General features: G+C 37.6%; 1 long non-coding RNA gene across 1 annotated transcript; it reads right to left on the bottom strand.

Annotated features, from left to right (window-relative positions):
• Nucleotides 1–13,556: 13,556 nt before the first annotated feature.
• On the bottom strand, nt 13,557–18,789 carry LOC115940805 (uncharacterized). Its single transcript, XR_014139349.1, has 3 exons — nt 18,494–18,789; nt 15,820–16,088; nt 13,557–14,833 (listed from the first exon to the last, which is right to left on the bottom strand). It is a non-coding gene; the product is annotated as an uncharacterized LOC115940805 (long non-coding RNA).
• Between the last annotated feature and the right edge of the window lie 209 nt (nt 18,790–18,998).

Below are 18,998 nucleotides of genomic sequence, written 5' to 3'. Positions count from 1 at the left end.
CCTTTCAACGGGAAAGGTGTAGTTTGCTTGAGAAAGAAAAGATCAGAAGTCTACACTGGTTCTGTAATTCACATTGTGACATTTAACTGTCAGCTGTTATTTCTAAACTATTAACTTTTATGAAAGCTATTTAGATAATGATGTTGATGGTTAATAATATTGGTTTCAAAAATATCAGTGGATAAAGGACACAATTCTCAGAGCAGTTTTTAAAAAAATTCTGAATCCATCCCCCCTCCCTCCCTCCCTTGTCTTTTTCTTTCTTTCTTTCTTTCTTTTTTTTTTTTAGGAAAAATTTGGGCAATAGTTTTGGCATCATAATATTTTCTTTCACTTTTAGAAGCATTCTTTTCTTTTCTCAATATTAAACACATTCAAAGATTGATGCTGCCCTGAGAGCGTTGTAAGAAGAATTTCAAACTTCAGGTTAGAATGGTTCCTGCAGGTAGCTTTAGTACTATGTACTTGGTGACCTACAGTGTCCAGCACACAGTAGGCGTTCAAGAAACAGCTGCTGAAAGCGTTCTAGTAGCTGGAGCAAGTGCTTTATCCCAACTGAGAGTTAATAGTAATGCAGGTATTAAGAAGGAAAAGCTAAAGGCAAAATCGACACAAAATATTCCTCTTACTGCATTATTATTATTATTTTTTGGCTCTGCAATTCCTTTCACAGTTTCTACTTATAATGCTGTGAACAGTTTCAACATTCCTGAGCCAAGCCAGTTATTAATTCCTTAAGAAAATTAAATTTAAAAAAAAAAGCAAAAAATTTTTTCAGTCTTGTTAGAGTTATTTAAATTTCACCTAATGTAACAATATAAACTCAGAGATTTTTAAAAGTATTAACTATGGATACTTTTAAGGATATTGGGGATTTTATGAACCATAAAAAGGAGTTGTTACACTCTAACATTTTTAATTCATTTTTCAAATATTAGTCCATTAAGACATTTCATTTCTCTGGTCTGATTTTTCCCCAAGGCAAAAAGTGTATATTTGTTTATGTAAAGGATCAATAGAAAAGTGATTCTCAGAAGGAAAATCATTAAATTCTCCTCCCCAGAGATAGATAGAGCTCTACTCAATAAGGCATGAAGTAGTTTTACTTCTTATTAATAACTCCAGATAAATGATTCTTGTTTCTGGATGTGCCTGTATCTCCAGGTTTAAGTTCACATTCTTGTTGGCGACTCTCAAAGCACAAAAGGGAGCCTGGGTTTCTGTACACCTTCACAGGGAAGCCTTAGGTTATTCACTCAGGAGAGCTAATTCCTCTGCCCATGATGGTAAAACAAGCCAGATTTCCAGGAGGAGAGTCCTAGGGGAGACAACAAGACCATCCCTAACACTTTGAGCACAGAGGCAATTTCAAGGCACTGGCAAGTAGCACTAAGAAGATAGGCAGAAATAAACAATCCTCATAAAAATAAGGTCTGCTAGAGGCTGAGTGAGTGGTCTCTGTTTAACCAGGGCATCATTTTTTGTCCCTTATACCAATCTTTAATAGTAAGTAAAAAAAGTTAAAGAAATATCATCTAGAACTCATATAGCGACTATAAGTTTTCAAAAATATTTTTATTGATATCATCCTAATATGATCCTCAGAACATATCTGTAAGAGATATTTTGTAAATGGAATCATGTTATACAGAATAGTGAAGTGACTGTTCTAAAATCACATGGAAATGGAGTGTCCAGGTGCCGTTCAGATTTCATAATTCCGAATATCAAGCTCTGTGTATAGTTCAGTGCTGCCCTTTTGCAAGGAGAGAATTTAGAATTCTCGTCTCTGCCCTCATGACAGAGACATTTGGAAAACACAGACTCACTAATTATCTACATCCTAAAGCAAAATTTGAGTTAATTGTCACCATTTATTTTCATGGAGGAATTTAGTCAAGTAATTATGAAAATTATTTCAAATCACAAAATCTGTTGGCAATGATGGACTCTAATGAGCAAATATTAAGCTGCTACATTAGTTCTCCAAAATTAGTGCCCTTTCTATTTCTTCCTTAAATGTAACAATTTCTTCAAGAAGAATTAGATATTATTAGTCCTTGACATCAAAAGCCATGGGGAACTAATTACATAAAGTTGAATGAATATCTTAACTTTGTTGTCTGGCAGGCCATGCCCAAGTTTCTTCACGGAAAGCCCCTAAGTAGAGGTAAATAGAAAACACCTGGACCCAATAGGCACAGAGAAGGAAGTGTATAATTGTGGTTGAAGATAGCCAGCTGTCCGCAGAACCCATTTCCTCTTTCTCTATGCTATTCACTAAGGCTGCAGGTAGTCATGTGACTTAATGCTACACAGTAGAATCTGGAAACAGAAGTGATGGATGCCAGTTTCAGGCCTGGCTCATAAAAACTCCTCTAAGCCCTTTCCCCATTTGCTAGCTTGATGAAATAGGCACAATGGTCTTGGAAGCCATGTGCTGAAGATGACAAAGCTACAAAATGGAACAAGCCCAGAGCCCTGAATCACCACATGAACAAGAGCTACCTATCAATTGGGAAGTTATGTAAAAGCTAAACTTCTATCGTGTTTGAGCTATTTCACAGTTCGGAGTTCATTTGTGACAGCAGGTAGCATTTCTTTGTCTAATGTGTCTAACTCCCAGCATATGCACAGAAAAGACATTTTTGCATTTAGAATGTTCAGCAAGATTTCAGGCCTTGCAATGTGGACAGCTTGAGCACCATGATTTTGATGAATAATAGAATTATCGTCTTACATGGAATCATAATCACATGGGTATTAGTGTGGCCCTTTCAGGAATGAAGCTTAAAGTCTAGTGTAGCCCTCTGTTTTGGTTCCCTTAGAGTAGAATATTCCTCTCCTTGAGCAGGGCATTGACCTGAATCACCACCAACCTGGATACATCCTCATGAGGAATGAAGGGAGGATGGGGAGGACATGATTACTCAGAGGTATCCTTGTTGATGCTCTTCTCATATCCGTTTGGTACTTGATAAAGCTTGTGAGTAGGACTACTTGGTGTTGGTGATTTCTGTTACCCAAAAACTGAGCCCCAGCCTTCTTTGATCATTTATATGAGCAACCACTGTGTATATGAAGCAGAATTTATTATATGATAATCAAAAAGCAACTTTATTTTTATTCTCATTGCACTTTTAAAAGTACACTGTGAGAGCTCCTTTGTCTTCTGCCCCTGAATTAAATTTAGGGAATGTCTGAGTATTATCATATAATACATAGGCTCAATTCAGTAATTACTATGCCTAATCCACTGTTGTGATTAAAATTTTTAAATTCCTTTTAAGATTCACATTTGGTCTGCTTCATTCTTCTGCAAGATAACTATCTGCAGTGGGAGAGTAGAGCATTTCTTTCCCTTCCTTGTACTTGAAACTAGTTAGAAGTATTTAGACTTAGAGGAATAAAAGATCTGTTGATATTATTATGTGGAAATACAATATCTGATATCTAATAACCCAAAGGTATAAAGTTAATATAACAAAAGTGAGAATGTCTACAAATAGAGGAAAATTAATTTTTTCTGATAATCATATCTTAACTACCACCCAGTAGAAACTGTTGAATATCAGCCAAATAATAATTTTAAATTTCAGGCCTTAAATCTTAATTGCATCCAGAATGCTGGTGTTTGATTTTAGGAAAAAATAATATATTTTCTTACTGAATTATAATTCAGTGCGAGAATGTGTTACCTCAGGCAACCATATGAGATACTATTAAAAATGCAATTTATTCTACTACATAAAAATAACTAAAAATGCTCCAAATCGCAGAAGTGATGTAAGCAATGAACTGAAACATATTTCAAATCCATTAAATTTCAAAGTATGTTCATTCTACTTCTACACATAAACCAGCACTCGAGAAGGTCAGTGTTGTTTATTAAAATCTAAATTTCATTATAAGAAGAAAACATTTTGAAAAACGTTGGTAATTGTTGAAGCTGAATGAGGAGTGCATGGAGATTCATTTTATGTTCTCTAACTTTTTTGTGTGTGTTTGAAAATTTACATAATAAAAATTTGTGTTATGATAATTGTGAGAACTCTACATGAACAAAAAGATATTTACACTTGAGCCGATTTATTTAACTACTGGTAGGAAATCAGTGTGGCTCTTTCTCTGAAAGTCAGCTTTCAAAAGGAAAATAAGGTAAGTGAAGAGGGTAAAGTATATTCATTGGAAATAGTTGCCAATCAAAGGGGAAGATCATTTCTAGAAAGTATAGAAGATTTGGTATCACCCCAACACCCCAAGAACCAGAAAAATCTAAAGTTAACACATTAAATGTGTACCTTCATCAAGGTGAAATACCCCAAAGGTGCCAGTTGATCCCTTGTGCCAATCTAAATTTAAATGGCTATTTGTGTTTCAACAGCTTTGCAATGTATAACCACCTATATAACCATGTATAACTAGAATCCTGACTTTTATATTAACCACTATGTTGTTTCTTGTTAATTTTACCATATATAGATGCATCCCTAAATGACATTGGCTTGGTTTTATCTACTTCTGAACTTTATGTAAATGGAGTAATATTATATGTATACTTTATTGACTTGTTTCTTTCACGTAAAAAGACATTTGAGAGGTTCATCCAATGTTGATGTGCTCACCTGCAGTTCATTTATTTTTATTGCAATTCTTTGGTATGAATATATTGCCAATTTATTTTTGCTGCTTTTTCATTAACAGTCTACTTTTGATGAACTTTGAGGATGTGTTAATTTTCTAGTTATTACAAACAATGCCACCTTGTTATTTGTACAGATATGAACCAATCTAGGATAAATATAAGTGGAAATGCTAGGGCAGTGAGTATAGGTTCAAGTGTTTTAGGTAGTGTCAAACTGGTTTCCAAAATTTTTGTGCCAATACCCATCAGCATGTAGAAAGTCCCATGGCTTTATAGACTTACTAATACTTTCATTTTTTGCCACAGGCATATTTTCTCTTTTAAATGAAGCAATACCTATAATGATAAATAAGCACCAGGAAAAGAGAAAAATGATGCAATCTGAACCCAAGTTTATTACTAGCCTCAAGAGTTTCACATATTTTTCAGAGTCTTGCCAATAATAATTTTAAAAAATAAAAGTAAGGCATACCTGCTGGGAGTCACAAGACAAGTACTTCTAAAGTAAGTTAGAAATAACTGTTTGGAAAAGCTACAATTAAGGGAGCAGAACTTTTAAATGAATAAAAATTAATATTGACATTTAGGATATATTACTTGTATTAGATCTCTTCATTTGTCCATTTTAGATTAACTTCCACCCTTCCCCATCCTGCTCTCCATTCTGGGAGGCTGACCTTTTTGGGACCCATTGCCATCTGGCTTCTGGTTGGATTCAGCCAATCGAGAACTCCAACAGAAAACAGGAAGGAAAAAGCTCCCTGTTGTGGGACCTGGTCTATGTGCCAGAGGTTTCAGCTCCTCTCAATGGATCATCTCCACCAGATCCTCTCATTTTGGGTTCCAGTAACCTCTTACCCCCGTTATCCCTTCAGGCCTAGGTATGGTAACAGCTTTGCTGTTACAGTCTCCAAGGTATCCCACCCTCTACTGTGCTTCCCTGGCCAACCTTTATAAGTACTTTTGTTAATAAACCTTTTTTGAGTTATCCTAACTTGAATATAGTATCTATTTCCTGCTGGAACACTGATTGATACACTATTCCAGTAGTTCTAAGACCTTAGTGTGTATTAAAGTCAGCTGGCAGACTTGTTAAACTACAGATTGTTAGGTACCACCTCTGGAGGTTCTGATTCAATAGATCTTGGCTGCAACCTGTGAATTTACATCTCTCACAGTCTCCCATTACAGTTTGATACTGAGGGGCCAAACTTTGAGAACTATTGTAATATCTGTTTCAAGTTCAGCAGGGCTTAGCCACCATTGGTCTAAAAGACAAAAACTCCTTTGAGGAAGGAATGTTGCTTGAGTGGGGTAATATGCCAGAAGCCCTAGATATTTAAGAGCAGGGAAGGAGGTTATAAAACATCTTAGGTGGTAACAGAAATACTCTTTTTCTATCTCTCTTTCAATCTCTCTCTGATTCAGTGAACTAAAAAAAAAAAAAAAAAGGCTATTTCTTTTATTTTGCTCTTTTTTTCCCTGAAATAAATGAAATCTATTTTAGTTAGAAAAACTTCATAGAAAAAATGCTTCTTGGGGTGCCTGGGTGGCTCAGTCATTAAGCATCTGCCTTCAGCTCAGGGTCCTGGGATCGAGCCCCGCCTTGGGTTCCCTGCTCGGCGGGAAGTCTGCTTTTCTCCCTCTCCCACTTCGCCTGCTTGTGTTCCCTCTCTCGCTGTCTCTCTCTCTCTCTGTGAAATAAATAAATCTTAAAAAAAAATTGCTTCTTTAGGAGCATAAAAAGTAGCATGTTAAATTACATAGCTTGGAAAATATTGTTAGTTTCTCTTCTCCAAATGGCAAATGGAATAGGGAGCGTGTAAAGAGAAAATTACCCAGGTGAAAAATGTACTGTTTATTTAAAGCACTTTGGCCCATTGGAAAATGGTAGGACGAAGCCAATATTTATTGAGCATCTACTACTTGCCAGTCTTTTATAAACATTAACTCCTTTTATCCTACCCCACCCACACCAAATCCATGTTGTAGATATTATCCCCTGCATTTTAAAATGAGGAAGCAGACGATGAGAAGTGAAATAGCATGTCTAAAACCACATGGCTCATGATAAAGTTACTGGAAACTGGGTCTATCTCCAGTGACTATGATTTCCCCACTAAGCCACACTGACCCCAAAGTAGAACATAAAGACTGTCATGGATGCTAGGTGGCCTTCAGGACTGAAGGACTTTGCCCTCAGAATATTGCCAGTTGACAGCTCTCAGCTCTCAGTTATCTCTGGGAATTGCCCTCAATTTCCTACCATCATACTCCTTCCTTTGGTAGCCTATATCTAATCATTGAGGGGGATATTGAGGTAGTATAAAGTCTTATATCCCTTGGTAGACCTTTCTGTAATTGGACCACAGTCCAACTACTCCCTCTATCTAGTCCTGCTTCCTCCTCTTCCCTTCCATAATGGCTGACCCTGACAACATTCTCTAATAAATTGTCAGCATGCTAATCTCCACCTCAGGGACTATTTTCCAGAGAACCTAACCTATGACAAAGATAGACCCTTTTGCTTTTTTAGATTGATGAGACAATAAGGAATGGCTCACAAAACTGTAAATTTCCTTATAATGTTAGATGATTTATAATTTGGGTGCTCAGAGCTCCATTAAAAATGTTAACAGTGATTTTACTGAAAAGGTCAATAACTCCTGTACCCAGTCTTGAATAAATAAATGAGTTTCTAGCAGAACAAACAAAAACAGAAAAATTGAGGACCAGGTAGGATCTTTAAGAATATCTGAATACACATTTTACTGCCCTATCTCTTTCTCTCTTTCTTTTTCTGATATTTTCTTGTTCTCATGCTCTCTCTCTTCCTCTCCTCCCTCCCTCTTCCTCTCTTTCCCTTCCTCTTTCTCTCCCTCCCTTACTCCATTACCTTCCTCCCTCATGTTCTGTTTCTGTTTTTCTGATCCTTTCTCTCTTTTTTCTGAAGCATATATCTTGTGTTGCAGAGATTTATTTTTCGTTATGTTTCTTCTTTTCCAGTTTTTGAAGGGAGGCTCAGCATTGACTGCATTTTGATTGAAGTAATCTTTATGCCCCTGTTTAGTAAATTCCAAAATTAATTATTTTCTTTGTGTTGTGGTGGCAGCAATTTTATTAGCTTTCTGTCCCTTAAGATACCTAATCTTTTTTCCCCAACCACCTTAGTTGACCTTATAAATCCCAGGAAGAAGTTTTATAAATGAGAAAGTTGCTTATTTATGGAATATTGATTTGAACCTAGGTAAGGTAGGTGCTTACTTATCTAACATGATTGGAACTAGTAGTTGTTAAGTTAATCAAAACCCAGTTTGAAATGAGTAGGCATACAAGTAATACATACATTTTAAACATTTTAACTTTAAAAATACAAATATATGTTCATTTGCCAATCTTTTCAGTGGAGTTAAGGTCTTTTTATTAAGCATGGATCAGATGATCAGAGTTCCACAGCATTTTCTTTCCCAAACCAGTCATGTATCATCCTCAAGTTTTAGTTTCATTTTCTTTAATGTGGAGCAAAACTCTTTAAGACACTTGTGAAGCAACTTAAAGAGAAAACTTTCCCTAATCACACCCCATGTTTCAGTGTTCTTATCCACACCTAATATGGCAAGAGCTATATAAGCAATTCACTTTAATTGAGTATTTCTAAAGTATGCAACTTAGATTCCACAGAAACCAGAACTCTTCAAACTTGTATTTTATTGGTTTGTTTATACTGATTGTCATAATTTCAATGTCACACACATTTGGCACTAACAGGTTTGGCACTAACAATCACAACTTACTCTTAGTAAGTATACAGCTCACTTTGAAGTAGCACAAATATGTGGGCGGGCCAGAGAGTGGCAGCCTAGTAGTCCATGAGCATGTCATATGCTGTGGACATCAATTGGTATGATTTACAAAAGGAATGGAGAGTGGTAGTTAAGTCGGCAAACTGGTTAATTCAAAGTTGGTTAAAAGAACTTCTACATTTCCAAACCTGAAGGGTTAACTCAATTATTCTCAGGGTATCTGTGTTCTCTGAAAATTAATTAATTTACTTTTCTAAAATGTTACTTAACTTTCATAATTTTCATCCAGTGCCCCATCCCTACCATACTTGTCAGTAATACCTATTGTATCTAAAATATTGTGGAAGAATTTTGTTCTATGTGGTCATCACCAGATTGTGTATTTTCATAGAATGAATACTTAGAGAATTAGCCAAAGAGTGTGTGTGTGTGTGTGTGTGTGTGTGAGAGAGAGAGAGAGAGAGAGAGAGACAGAGAGAGAGAGAGATTAGTGGAAATTCAGGAGATATTTCAATCATAATAATCATCATAATACATTTTTAAAAAAATCTCTGAATCCTTTTAAGAAATGTTAGTGTTTCCTGGTAGCAGATTCAGTTTTGACATTCTTCTCAGGATTAGGGATGAACTCACAAACTAATTGTAGTCAATTTAGGATTATTTTATCACTAAATATAATTTTGCAAACCATGGTCAAGTACCATAATTTTAGGAAAAGAACCAATTTTTTTCTCAAAAAGTCAGAATGGATGACAGCTTGGGCAAGATAAATACTAATCAAATCCTTTGACTTGGAATTAAAAATGAAATATTTTAAGTAAATTTTTGAGGTATAAATATTAATTTTTTTCTGAAAGTAGAGCTATACAGTAGGAGAAAGGAAAGGTAGAGAGAGGTAAGCACCACCTCAATGATTAGCACATCCCCCTTTCCTCAGTTTCCAAGTTGCCCCCAAATATGGATAAAGTTAGGGCAGAGCTTTCTAAGAATCCCAAGAAGAGAAAGATGAGTAGCAGTCACTCTCAAATAGGTCAAACTGACAAGCCACAGTAAAAATAACACCCCTCCCCACAGTGCAACTGTAAAAAAAATTCTAGATAATATGCATGTATTGTCTGAAATTATGCATTGCTGGAAGAGATAACTAAGCCTGTGAAAGTTCAGAAGCTCTGTCAACAGAATTCTTCTGTGTCTGTTGGCTACCTTGGTGGTTTAACCTCCCACTGCAACAGAGAGTATTTTAGTGAGCTCAAAGGGAAGGCTCAGAAGATCCCTCTTTGACCTTGGATAGCACTTCTTCCCCTAAAGACTAAAGAATGACTTAGCATTTGGAAGACTGCTCTCACAGTGAGGGGGCACTCATCTACCTCTGCCACAGGTGAAAGAGAGGTTAATGAGACTGTCCCATGACTTGGGTTCTACCACAATGGTTCTAGTCTTGAAAAAGTACCCACAGGAGACTGCACTGATTACATTTATGAAATCTCACAAGTCCTGGTAAATTATACAAGATATGTTTAAAGAATCATTGATATTAACTTTTTCTTGTTCCTTTAATGTATGTTGGATATTTTGAAGTTGTCTAAAAATTCTAGCAGGGCATATGAGCCCCTAGCCAGGGCTCTGTTACTCCAGCCCATGAAAACGGACCCAGCATTGTGAGAAACACACATTTCCTCCTTTTAATACTCACTCAAACTGATTCTTAAAAAGAAAAAGTATTAAATTTTTTAAATGCTTAGAAGAGGAAAAGAGATCTATTGGCAGGAAGTAAGCAATACAAAAGTCTTTTTTAAAGACTTGTAGTATTTATATGATAACCAAATACACCAAATCCCAAATCAGGAGATGCATTGTGATAGTAATATATTTATGCCAAGATGAAGATAATAAGCTGGCTATATGAAATTGAGAGTGTGCCTAAACAAACAGATTCACAGAAGACAAAACTGTATAATCAAAAATTGGGACTGGAGCCCTGGGTGACCCAGTTGATTAAGCGTCCAACTGTTGGTTTCGGCTCAGGTAGTGGTCTCCAAGTCATGAGATTGAGGCCCCTGTCAGGCTCCACACTCAGCGTGGAGTCTGCTTAGAGTTTCTCTACCCATCCCCTCTAAAATAAATAAATAAATCTTAAAAAAAAATTGGGACTAACAATTTTCAGACATCTTCTTGAAAATGTATCTTATGTTTGCAAATTTCACATTGATTTCCAAAATTTTTCAGAATCAGACTTTAATAAACCTATATTTGGTACATAATTTCAGTTCTCTCTGTAATGCTAGGAGTCAGGCACATGTAATAGTAAGAGTTCTAGAATGACAGACCTAATTCCAGATCTGTTGGTTATTAACCAGCTCTCATCTCAAGCCTCTTAAACACTGCCATAGTTCCTTCCATTTGTGAACTAAATAATAATTCCTATCTATAAAGTTAGAATGAGAATCAAACAAAATCTACAGATCTGTTTGAAAATGAATTATAGGTACAGAGATATAAAATACAGAAGCCATTTGTTAAGGTGAGGATTAAAAGTTAAAGGCATCTCAACTCAGGATGTGGCACAGCCAGTATCCTACATACATAAATATATCACTTTGTCATTATTTCCTTTTCTCCCCATCTCTAATAAAGCAGATCTCACTTTTCTGGCTTCTTCCAAAGCTTCTTTGGTAATCACCATATTTCAAATCTTTTTACTGACACATTGACATATCCTTCTCCTAAAATGCTTCTCAGAGACATCTTCATTGATCCTTTAAGTCTTCTTCCGCTTGATAGACTCTTTCCCACCTGGTCTCTGACACCGATCACTCCATATTGATAAGTATGAAGACAAGAACAGCTTCCATGAATTAAAAAAAAGTATATGGTAGGGCTTTCTTTCAACTGCTTTCTTATTGAGAAAAGTTATTGTGATGTTTTTAAACCAGTACAATTTTACATAAGTATAATAGGGTATCTAGATTTGTAAACATATTTATTTTTGAACAGGGTAAAGGGCTTGGTAACAGTGCAGGCAGAGTTCTTTCTTAAATCTCAAGCAGTAAATCATCCACAATGATTTGGATTAAGAGCCTTAACTAGGGCAGTAACCATGGGAAGAAAGGGAGATTATGATAGGATCAGAAGTCCTATGGAAAATGGAATCAATAATACTGATTGTAATAGTATTTATTGGGGGAGGAAAAGGCCAGGTAAATAATTTAATAAATGGTAGTACTGTCAACCCCAGTATAGAATACTCATCCCTAAGCATCCAAACTTGCAAACCATAAGTTTTCTTAGGTATGCCAATCTTTCTGGAACCTCTGTGCATTTGCATAAACTGGGCCCTTTGCACTGAATATCTTTTTCTTCCCTTGTCTGCCTAGAAATCTCCTTCAAAGTCATATGAAAAGTTTTCATCTCTTCTGGGAAACTTTCTATGAGCCATTCAGGCAGCTACAGGCTCCCTTCTCTTGCTTCTTGATCTACTACTGATACTTCTATTATAATACCTACATTTTATACTATAATTATTTACAAGTCCATCTCCTGGTCCTCAAGGACAGGACTGTGTTTTATTCATCTGAATGTCCCCAGGGCAGCAAACCATACCTGAAATGTGATAGAGATTCTACAAATGTTTACTGTAAATGTGACTGGGAAGATAAGTTAGGTTTGGTGTCTTGACTATGAATGTGGAGATGCTAATTATGCAGTTGAAAATACGGATCAGGAACACAGAGATGGCACAAAGATATGGACGCAGGATTGACTTAGATCACTGAGAAAAAATGTGTACCCGAGTGGGAGAAGCAGAGGAGTGGACCAAAGTAAAGGAGTGAGGGAATAAGAGCAAAAGCAGTCCCCAAACCAGGGGGAGAATCAGGAAATAGTCGTTTTATAGAAAACGTTTATAGAGAAGAAGACAGTCCAGATGGAGGAAGGTGTTTCCTCTTTTAGTTTCCATAAAATTACTCTTTCCTGATTCCCCACCTGGTTTGGGGACTGCTTTTGCTCTCATTCCCTCACTCCTTTACCTTTGTCCATTCCTTTCCCTAAGAGAGGAAGATAGTCCAGATAGAGGAAGTTGTTAAAGGTGTCAAGCAAAGCTGCTTCCTTCTGTATAAAATGTGGAATATAACACCTAATGCACAGAGTTATGTTGAGGACTGAATGGAATATGTGACAATGCTTAAAATAGTGCCAGGGACAAAATGGTGGCAATAATTATTTCAAAATCAAATACAGTGAAAATTGAGATGAGCAAAACAGTCTGACAATTGGGAGGTAGATGGAAGTGACCATTGTGGGAAGAGCATCACTAGAAAGGAAGGGACAGAGGCTGAATTTCTGTGAGGTAAGCAATGAAAATGGGGTGAGAAAATAGAAAACAAAAAGATACTTTCCTTTTAGGAACTGTATTGATGAAGGAGAGAGGAGAGTGAGCTTGGTGGCCTCAGGAGAAGACAGACTTGTGTAAAGAATGTTTGGTTGTAGGGCTTGAGAATTTTGAGCACATACGTAGCAGAGGAGGAGGAGTCAATAGAGAGGAAGAAATATTAGCCCAAAGGAGGACAGAAAAGAGGGTTGAAGATTGGTGTACATTTAAATGGAAAATTAAGGGAAGTATCAAGAGTTCTCTCTTTCCCATGGGTTGGGAGATTAGGTTTCCTGATAACGGTGAGTGTGGTTTGGGGGTGTAAGAGCAGTCATAAATCGGTGAAGTGGTCATCATGAGAATGGGAAAGGAAACCACTGAAGAGTAAGTAAAAAAAAAATTATTAAACTGCATTAATGTCTGTCAGTTCCTATCTGCTGCTCTTGTCTTGCCCTTCTAACCATAAGTATTGCCTGCCACCCACAGGGTTAGCCCCTCATCATTGAGAATCCCTTTATCCTGCTGAGGAAGGGGGATGGTCCAGAGATGATCTCTCATTGACCAGGATCTTGCCCTTTAGGACCAAAATCACAATGGGTCAGGGCCCTGGGCACTGAGAACTGATCCATACTGCCCACAGGACTGAAACAAGCAGGAGAATTTCCAAGCAGTCAAGCCAAACTAAGGCTAGGATTCAAAGCATGGAATAATTTTTTAAAAACACTTTTCAGTAAAATAGTATAAATTGACCCTAGTGTTTTGAATATGAAGCTCCTAGCCTCCCAAAAATGATGCAAGGAATCTGACTCAAGGCTTCACAAAATCCTAATTTTAATTACAGGAAAGTTATTTTCATGTGCTTTGTTGTCTCCAATTCATTTCAGTTTTCAGCAAAATCTCTGCCACAGGAGTCAAGGGTCCTCAGCTCTTCTGTTCCCTTTCTATAATAACTTCCTTATGGTCCCACTACCTATCCTTCCCAATCAGCTTCAGTCAGGGAACCCTTACGGAAGAGGCTTTAGTCTAGTCTTTTTATTTTTTCACTTGTTTTTGCAGGTTCCCAATATCAATGATACCCAACTGATCAGTTGTTCAGGAAATTGTTAAGAATAGATGAAATAAGATAGGCCCATAAGGAGAATATGGCCTGCAAGAAGTAACTTTTCCATTCAGATATCCAAAAGGTCCAAAGCTCCCTCTCAGGTGCATCCAGGCTTTGGTTCACTGCCAAGGCCTAGAAACTCAGCCTGCTTTTCTCTCCTTCAGCTGAGGTTAGCAGCCACTCTACTCCTTGGGTATCTGGGCCCTCTCACACAGCTGGATATAGAACTGGTCAAACCACTTACATCCCTTCTACCCACCCTCCTCATCCTTTCTTTTTTCCCATTATAGACAAAACCCCTGTATTCTGACATTTAAGTGTGAGACTACTTAACATTAAGAAATCAATATAACAAATGGGTACATTATAAATTTTAAAGTAACACACAAAGTTCTTATAGTAAGTATCCCTGACTCAATGGGTGAGGTGGTAACTAGAAGCCTTTGGGTTTCAGCTCTCTGCTCTGACTCTCCCAAGGCTACATGGATGCCTAATGTCACCCAGCTAGTGGGCAGAGCAGGGTCTTGATCTCTGATCTGTCAGGCTCAGGCTCCAGAGCTTATGCTATAACAGTTATGCTATCCTGATTCAAGCAGAGTTTGAAAACCTGCCACACCATATTACCTTTATTTACATGACAGGTACTACCTATATTTACATGACAAATGTAAATTTTACTCTTGAGGATGGAAAAATTATTCTAACTTTCACATCTTTCTTCCCCGGTATTACTTGTAAACACAGTTGATAGGAATCCAACTATATGCTGGTGTGCTTCCTCTAAGCATCCTCACATAAATGTACCTTCTGGCCTTATAGGATGAGTAGGTCTTCCATTGTCAGAGCAGCTCAGGGTTGTACTAGAAAAACACAGCATGGGTCCTCGTTTTCCTTTGGTCCAACTAAGTGACCCATTTCTAAGAAAATATACAAGTGGGCAAGAGTCGGGAGAGGTTGACAGATGTTCTACCTGCCCCCAGGATCCAAAAGAACACTAGATTGGCTCTACATATTAGTTTTCTTATTGCTACTGTAACATAATACGCAAATGTGGTAGCTTAAAACAATCTAGACTTATTATTTTACAGTTCTTTGGAAGTCCAACACAGATGTCACTGGACTAAAATTAGGATTTGGTAGGGCAGAATTTGTTTTTGGTGACTCTGGAAAAGATTCCATTTCCTTGCCTTTTCCAGCTTCTAGAGGCTTCCCCCATTCCTTGGCTATTGGCCCCTTCCTCCAGCTTCAAAATCTCTCTCTGACTCTGTTCTGCCTCTCTCCTCCACTTTTTTTTTTTTTTTTAAAGATTTTTTATTTATTTATCTGAGAGAGAGAATGGGAGACAGAGAGCATGAGAGGGGGAGGATCAGAGGGAGAAGCAGACTCCCCGCCGAGCAGGGAGTCCGACGCGGGACCCGATCCCGGGACTCCAGGATCATGACCTGAGCCGAAGGCAGTCGCTTAACCAACTGAGCCACCCAGGCGCCCCTCTCTCCTCCACTTTTAAGAGCCTTTTTGATTACATTGGACCTACCTGGATAATCCAGGATAATCTCACTATTTAAGGCCAGCTGATTAGCAAACTTAATTCTATCTACCACCTTAATTCCCCTTTGCCCTGTAAGCTAAAATATTTACAGGTTCTGGGAATTAAGACAAATATCTCTGGAGGCCATTGTTCTGCCTATCACACTTTTTAAGGAATCACACATGAAGAATGAGATCCTCCATTCCAGGAAGGTCAAAGACAAAATCAGGGAGTACATAAGGGAGCATTCTTGAAGCAGAAGCTTGAAACCAGAGCATCTCTTATCAATTTTCTTCTCCCCACTGCTCCCCTTCCCTCCTCTCCTCTCTCATACATGAAACTATAAGACAATATTCCAGCAAAGGGTATACTTACAGCACATAGAAATCCAGAGAGAAGAAAATAGGTGATTCACCTGGAGATGTGCAGAGTTGTGAACTGCCTACTTGAAACCAGGGTAGATAATTTGGAGGGTTCATCTTTCTCGTCTATAAATGGAGTTGCTGCCTGCCTCTGAGTTTGCATGAGGATCCAGTGAGGTAATAGATGCAGTGCACCTTGGCACACTGTCCTATCACATTCTGAGCAGAGTCCAAGGATGAGTCCAAGAATGAGTCCAAGGACGTTACTGGTTTCAGATATATCTAAGGGAAAAAAAAAAGAAAAGAAAGAAGAGAAAAAAAAGATTTTTGCTTCTCCACAGTTTTTCAGAATAGCAGAATTTAAAATTGCTGATTCCTAAGCAGTGAATTATAAAAGTTGTTAATGGGCAATGACATTGACCCAGGACTTATTGATTAGGACATCTTTATTGTATTCAAGTGGATACAAAAAATAAGTTTCTCGGGGTGCCTGGGTGGCTCATTTGGTTGGGCGACTGCCTTCAGCTCGGGTCATGATCTTGGAGTCCCGGGATCGAGTCCCACATCGGGGTCCGGGCTCAGCGGGGAGCCTGCTTCTCCCTCTGACCCTCTCCCCTCTCATGCTGTTTCTCTCTCTCTCTCTCAAATAAATAAAATCTTAAAAAAAAAATAAGTTTCTCCATATACTTAAGAAAAGTCCCATGGCTGGGGCGCCTGGGTGGCTCATTTAGTTGAGCACCAACTCTTGATTTTGGCTCAGGTAATGAACCTCAGGCTTGTGAGATCGAGTCCTGCATCAGACTCCACGCTCAGTGCAGAGTCTACTTGGGATTCTCTTTCCCTCTCCTCTGCCCTTCCCCCGACTCATGCGCTCGCTCGCTCTCTCTCTAAAATAAAAAATAAATCTTAAAAAAAAGTCCCATGGCAAAGGAAATTTGCGTAATCTTTAGGAAAGCCTCCATATAGTGAAAATAGGTATTTATCATAGTTCTTACTGGCAAGCATCTAAAATTAAATCATGCAGAGTTAGTAATGATGTTAAAACCCATAATATTCTTCAATTATTATAATAATATTTTACCTTGAGCAAGTATGCTATGTTTCAAAGCACTTCAGTTTACATTAGTTCACTTTTAATGTGTGCATATTTCCTGCCCTAACCTCACTTCCAGTTGGCCCATAAATTGATTTATTTATGCTACTTAGCCCTTGGGATTAATCAACTGTTCCAGTTGTTTGTGAATTTACCTAAATAAATAGGGCTTTCTTGATACAATTAGTCTAGATATTATAAAGTAATATGGGATTTAACATGAAAAATGCATATTTTCCTAGGAAATATCAGACTTTCAACAGTATAGTCTGATCATTCTTAGCCTCCTTCCCCAGCCATTTAGCATTTACATTATATACATAATAGCAAACTATGCCACAACTTCTAATGAGATAAAAGTTCCACATATCTGTTCTCACTGATTTAGGATTTTTAAAGACAGTATAAGAATTTGCTACTATATTGCCAAATCCCCTTGCTAAAATAGAATTCTCTAACAGGAACTTCATGTACGGTTGAACCAGAAAGGATAGTCAATTCTTCTGAACCAGCTTACCATTGACTGTGGCCACCTCTCCCAGGGTGTAGCTAATTGAATGGACTCCTCTCTTGAGTGACAGGTCATTGGAGCTGACCTGGGTCCATATGACCAGCCTGGCCTATAGCATGTGCTAAGTTTTTGTTTCCTAACCCAAGAAGGGTCAGTGTGATAATGCAACTCTCTTGCTCTACATCCCAAATGTTCTACACATAATTACAAAATATATATGTGGAACCTTTGGCATGTGCATTTTTCCTGTAGGATCAGCACTCTAGGCTGGAGGTGGGGAGAGGAATTGGGATGGGGATATAGGGTCAGGGCTGCCTCCTTCCTATTGGATCAGAATTCTTTGAGCTGTACCAGTTAGAGGGGTGTTTTAAATCCATTTTGTCAAAAATTACTTTATACTTAGGATTAAAACTGAAAATGCATTCTCTTCACTGCATGGGACATTGGTGCAATGCCATTAGACATTTCCATGGACGGAGAGTCTCAGAATGTTCCTGTCTAATAGCTTGACACCCAGTGTAAAGGATTGAAGGCTAGAAAATGGTGTGCATTACAATGCAGAGCATTTAAATAATCACTTAAAAGAATTTTTGCAAAAGATCAACATGAATATGAAGCTTATTAGCAAACTATACTTCTTACTTTAAAAATTATCTTAATTTTTAAAATTCTGAATAGCCTGTCACCCAAGAGACATTTAGACTACTGATAATGTTGATAATTTCATCTCCTGCCCTGTTGTAGTAGCTGAATTCTTATAAATACTGTGTGTCTGAGTTATGAACACATGTATACACACTTGGATACACACACATGTGTATGTAAACACATACAGTTTCTTGTGATAGTGTTTCCCTCAGCCATAATTTGTCATATGGAGAAAAATATCCAATATTATATAAAAATAGGATGTGTAGGTAATTATTTTGAGATTTTCTTATCAGTTTCTGGCATATTTTTTTCAAACAATCTAAAAGATTGCAGCTAAAATACATTTATTTTTAATATAACTATTTGCGTCTAGACAGTTCAGATTGTATTATTAACAATTTTTTTCCCCTATCCTCCCCTATTTAAACTTACCTGATAATGGAATGTCATTTTGTTGTCTTGTTTTAAAAATTTTTTAATAACAACACAGGAAGGTGAGAATCCTGTTGTGGAGAGTTTCAGAAAAGCATCTCAGGTCAATAAGCTGATATATCTTTTCCCAGGACCTAATTTGAAAACTTGTAGCAAACGGGGAAAGTAGACCTGTGAGTCACAAATGAGTCACCAGCGTCAGCCAGCCACCCCTGACAGGACCAAGAACGTGACTCCAGCTTCTGCAGTGCAGTTCTGCCCCCCACTCAGAGTCACTGCCCTCTGCCCTTTTGTTTCTGATGAAATGTAAGAAGCTTCCTGCCCAAACCACATGTGCTTGCAGTTCCCTGATCTCTATAGTAACAATGAAAAAGAAAGCAAGTTGACTCCACTAGAGTTTAGCAGGATGTTAGGAATTCTTCTGTGCTGATTAGTCATCTTTCTGCTATTGAACCTTCCTGCCTTTAATTTAAGAAATCCTGTTTGTGTTACTCTGTAAGTGAGA

The sequence above is a fragment of the Leptonychotes weddellii genome, chromosome 12, assembly GCF_054177405.1.
Source record: "Leptonychotes weddellii isolate Sample4059 chromosome 12, ASM5417740v2, whole genome shotgun sequence".
Lineage (NCBI taxonomy): Eukaryota > Metazoa > Chordata > Mammalia > Carnivora > Phocidae > Leptonychotes > Leptonychotes weddellii.
This window is presented reverse-complemented; position numbering and strand designations above follow the sequence as displayed.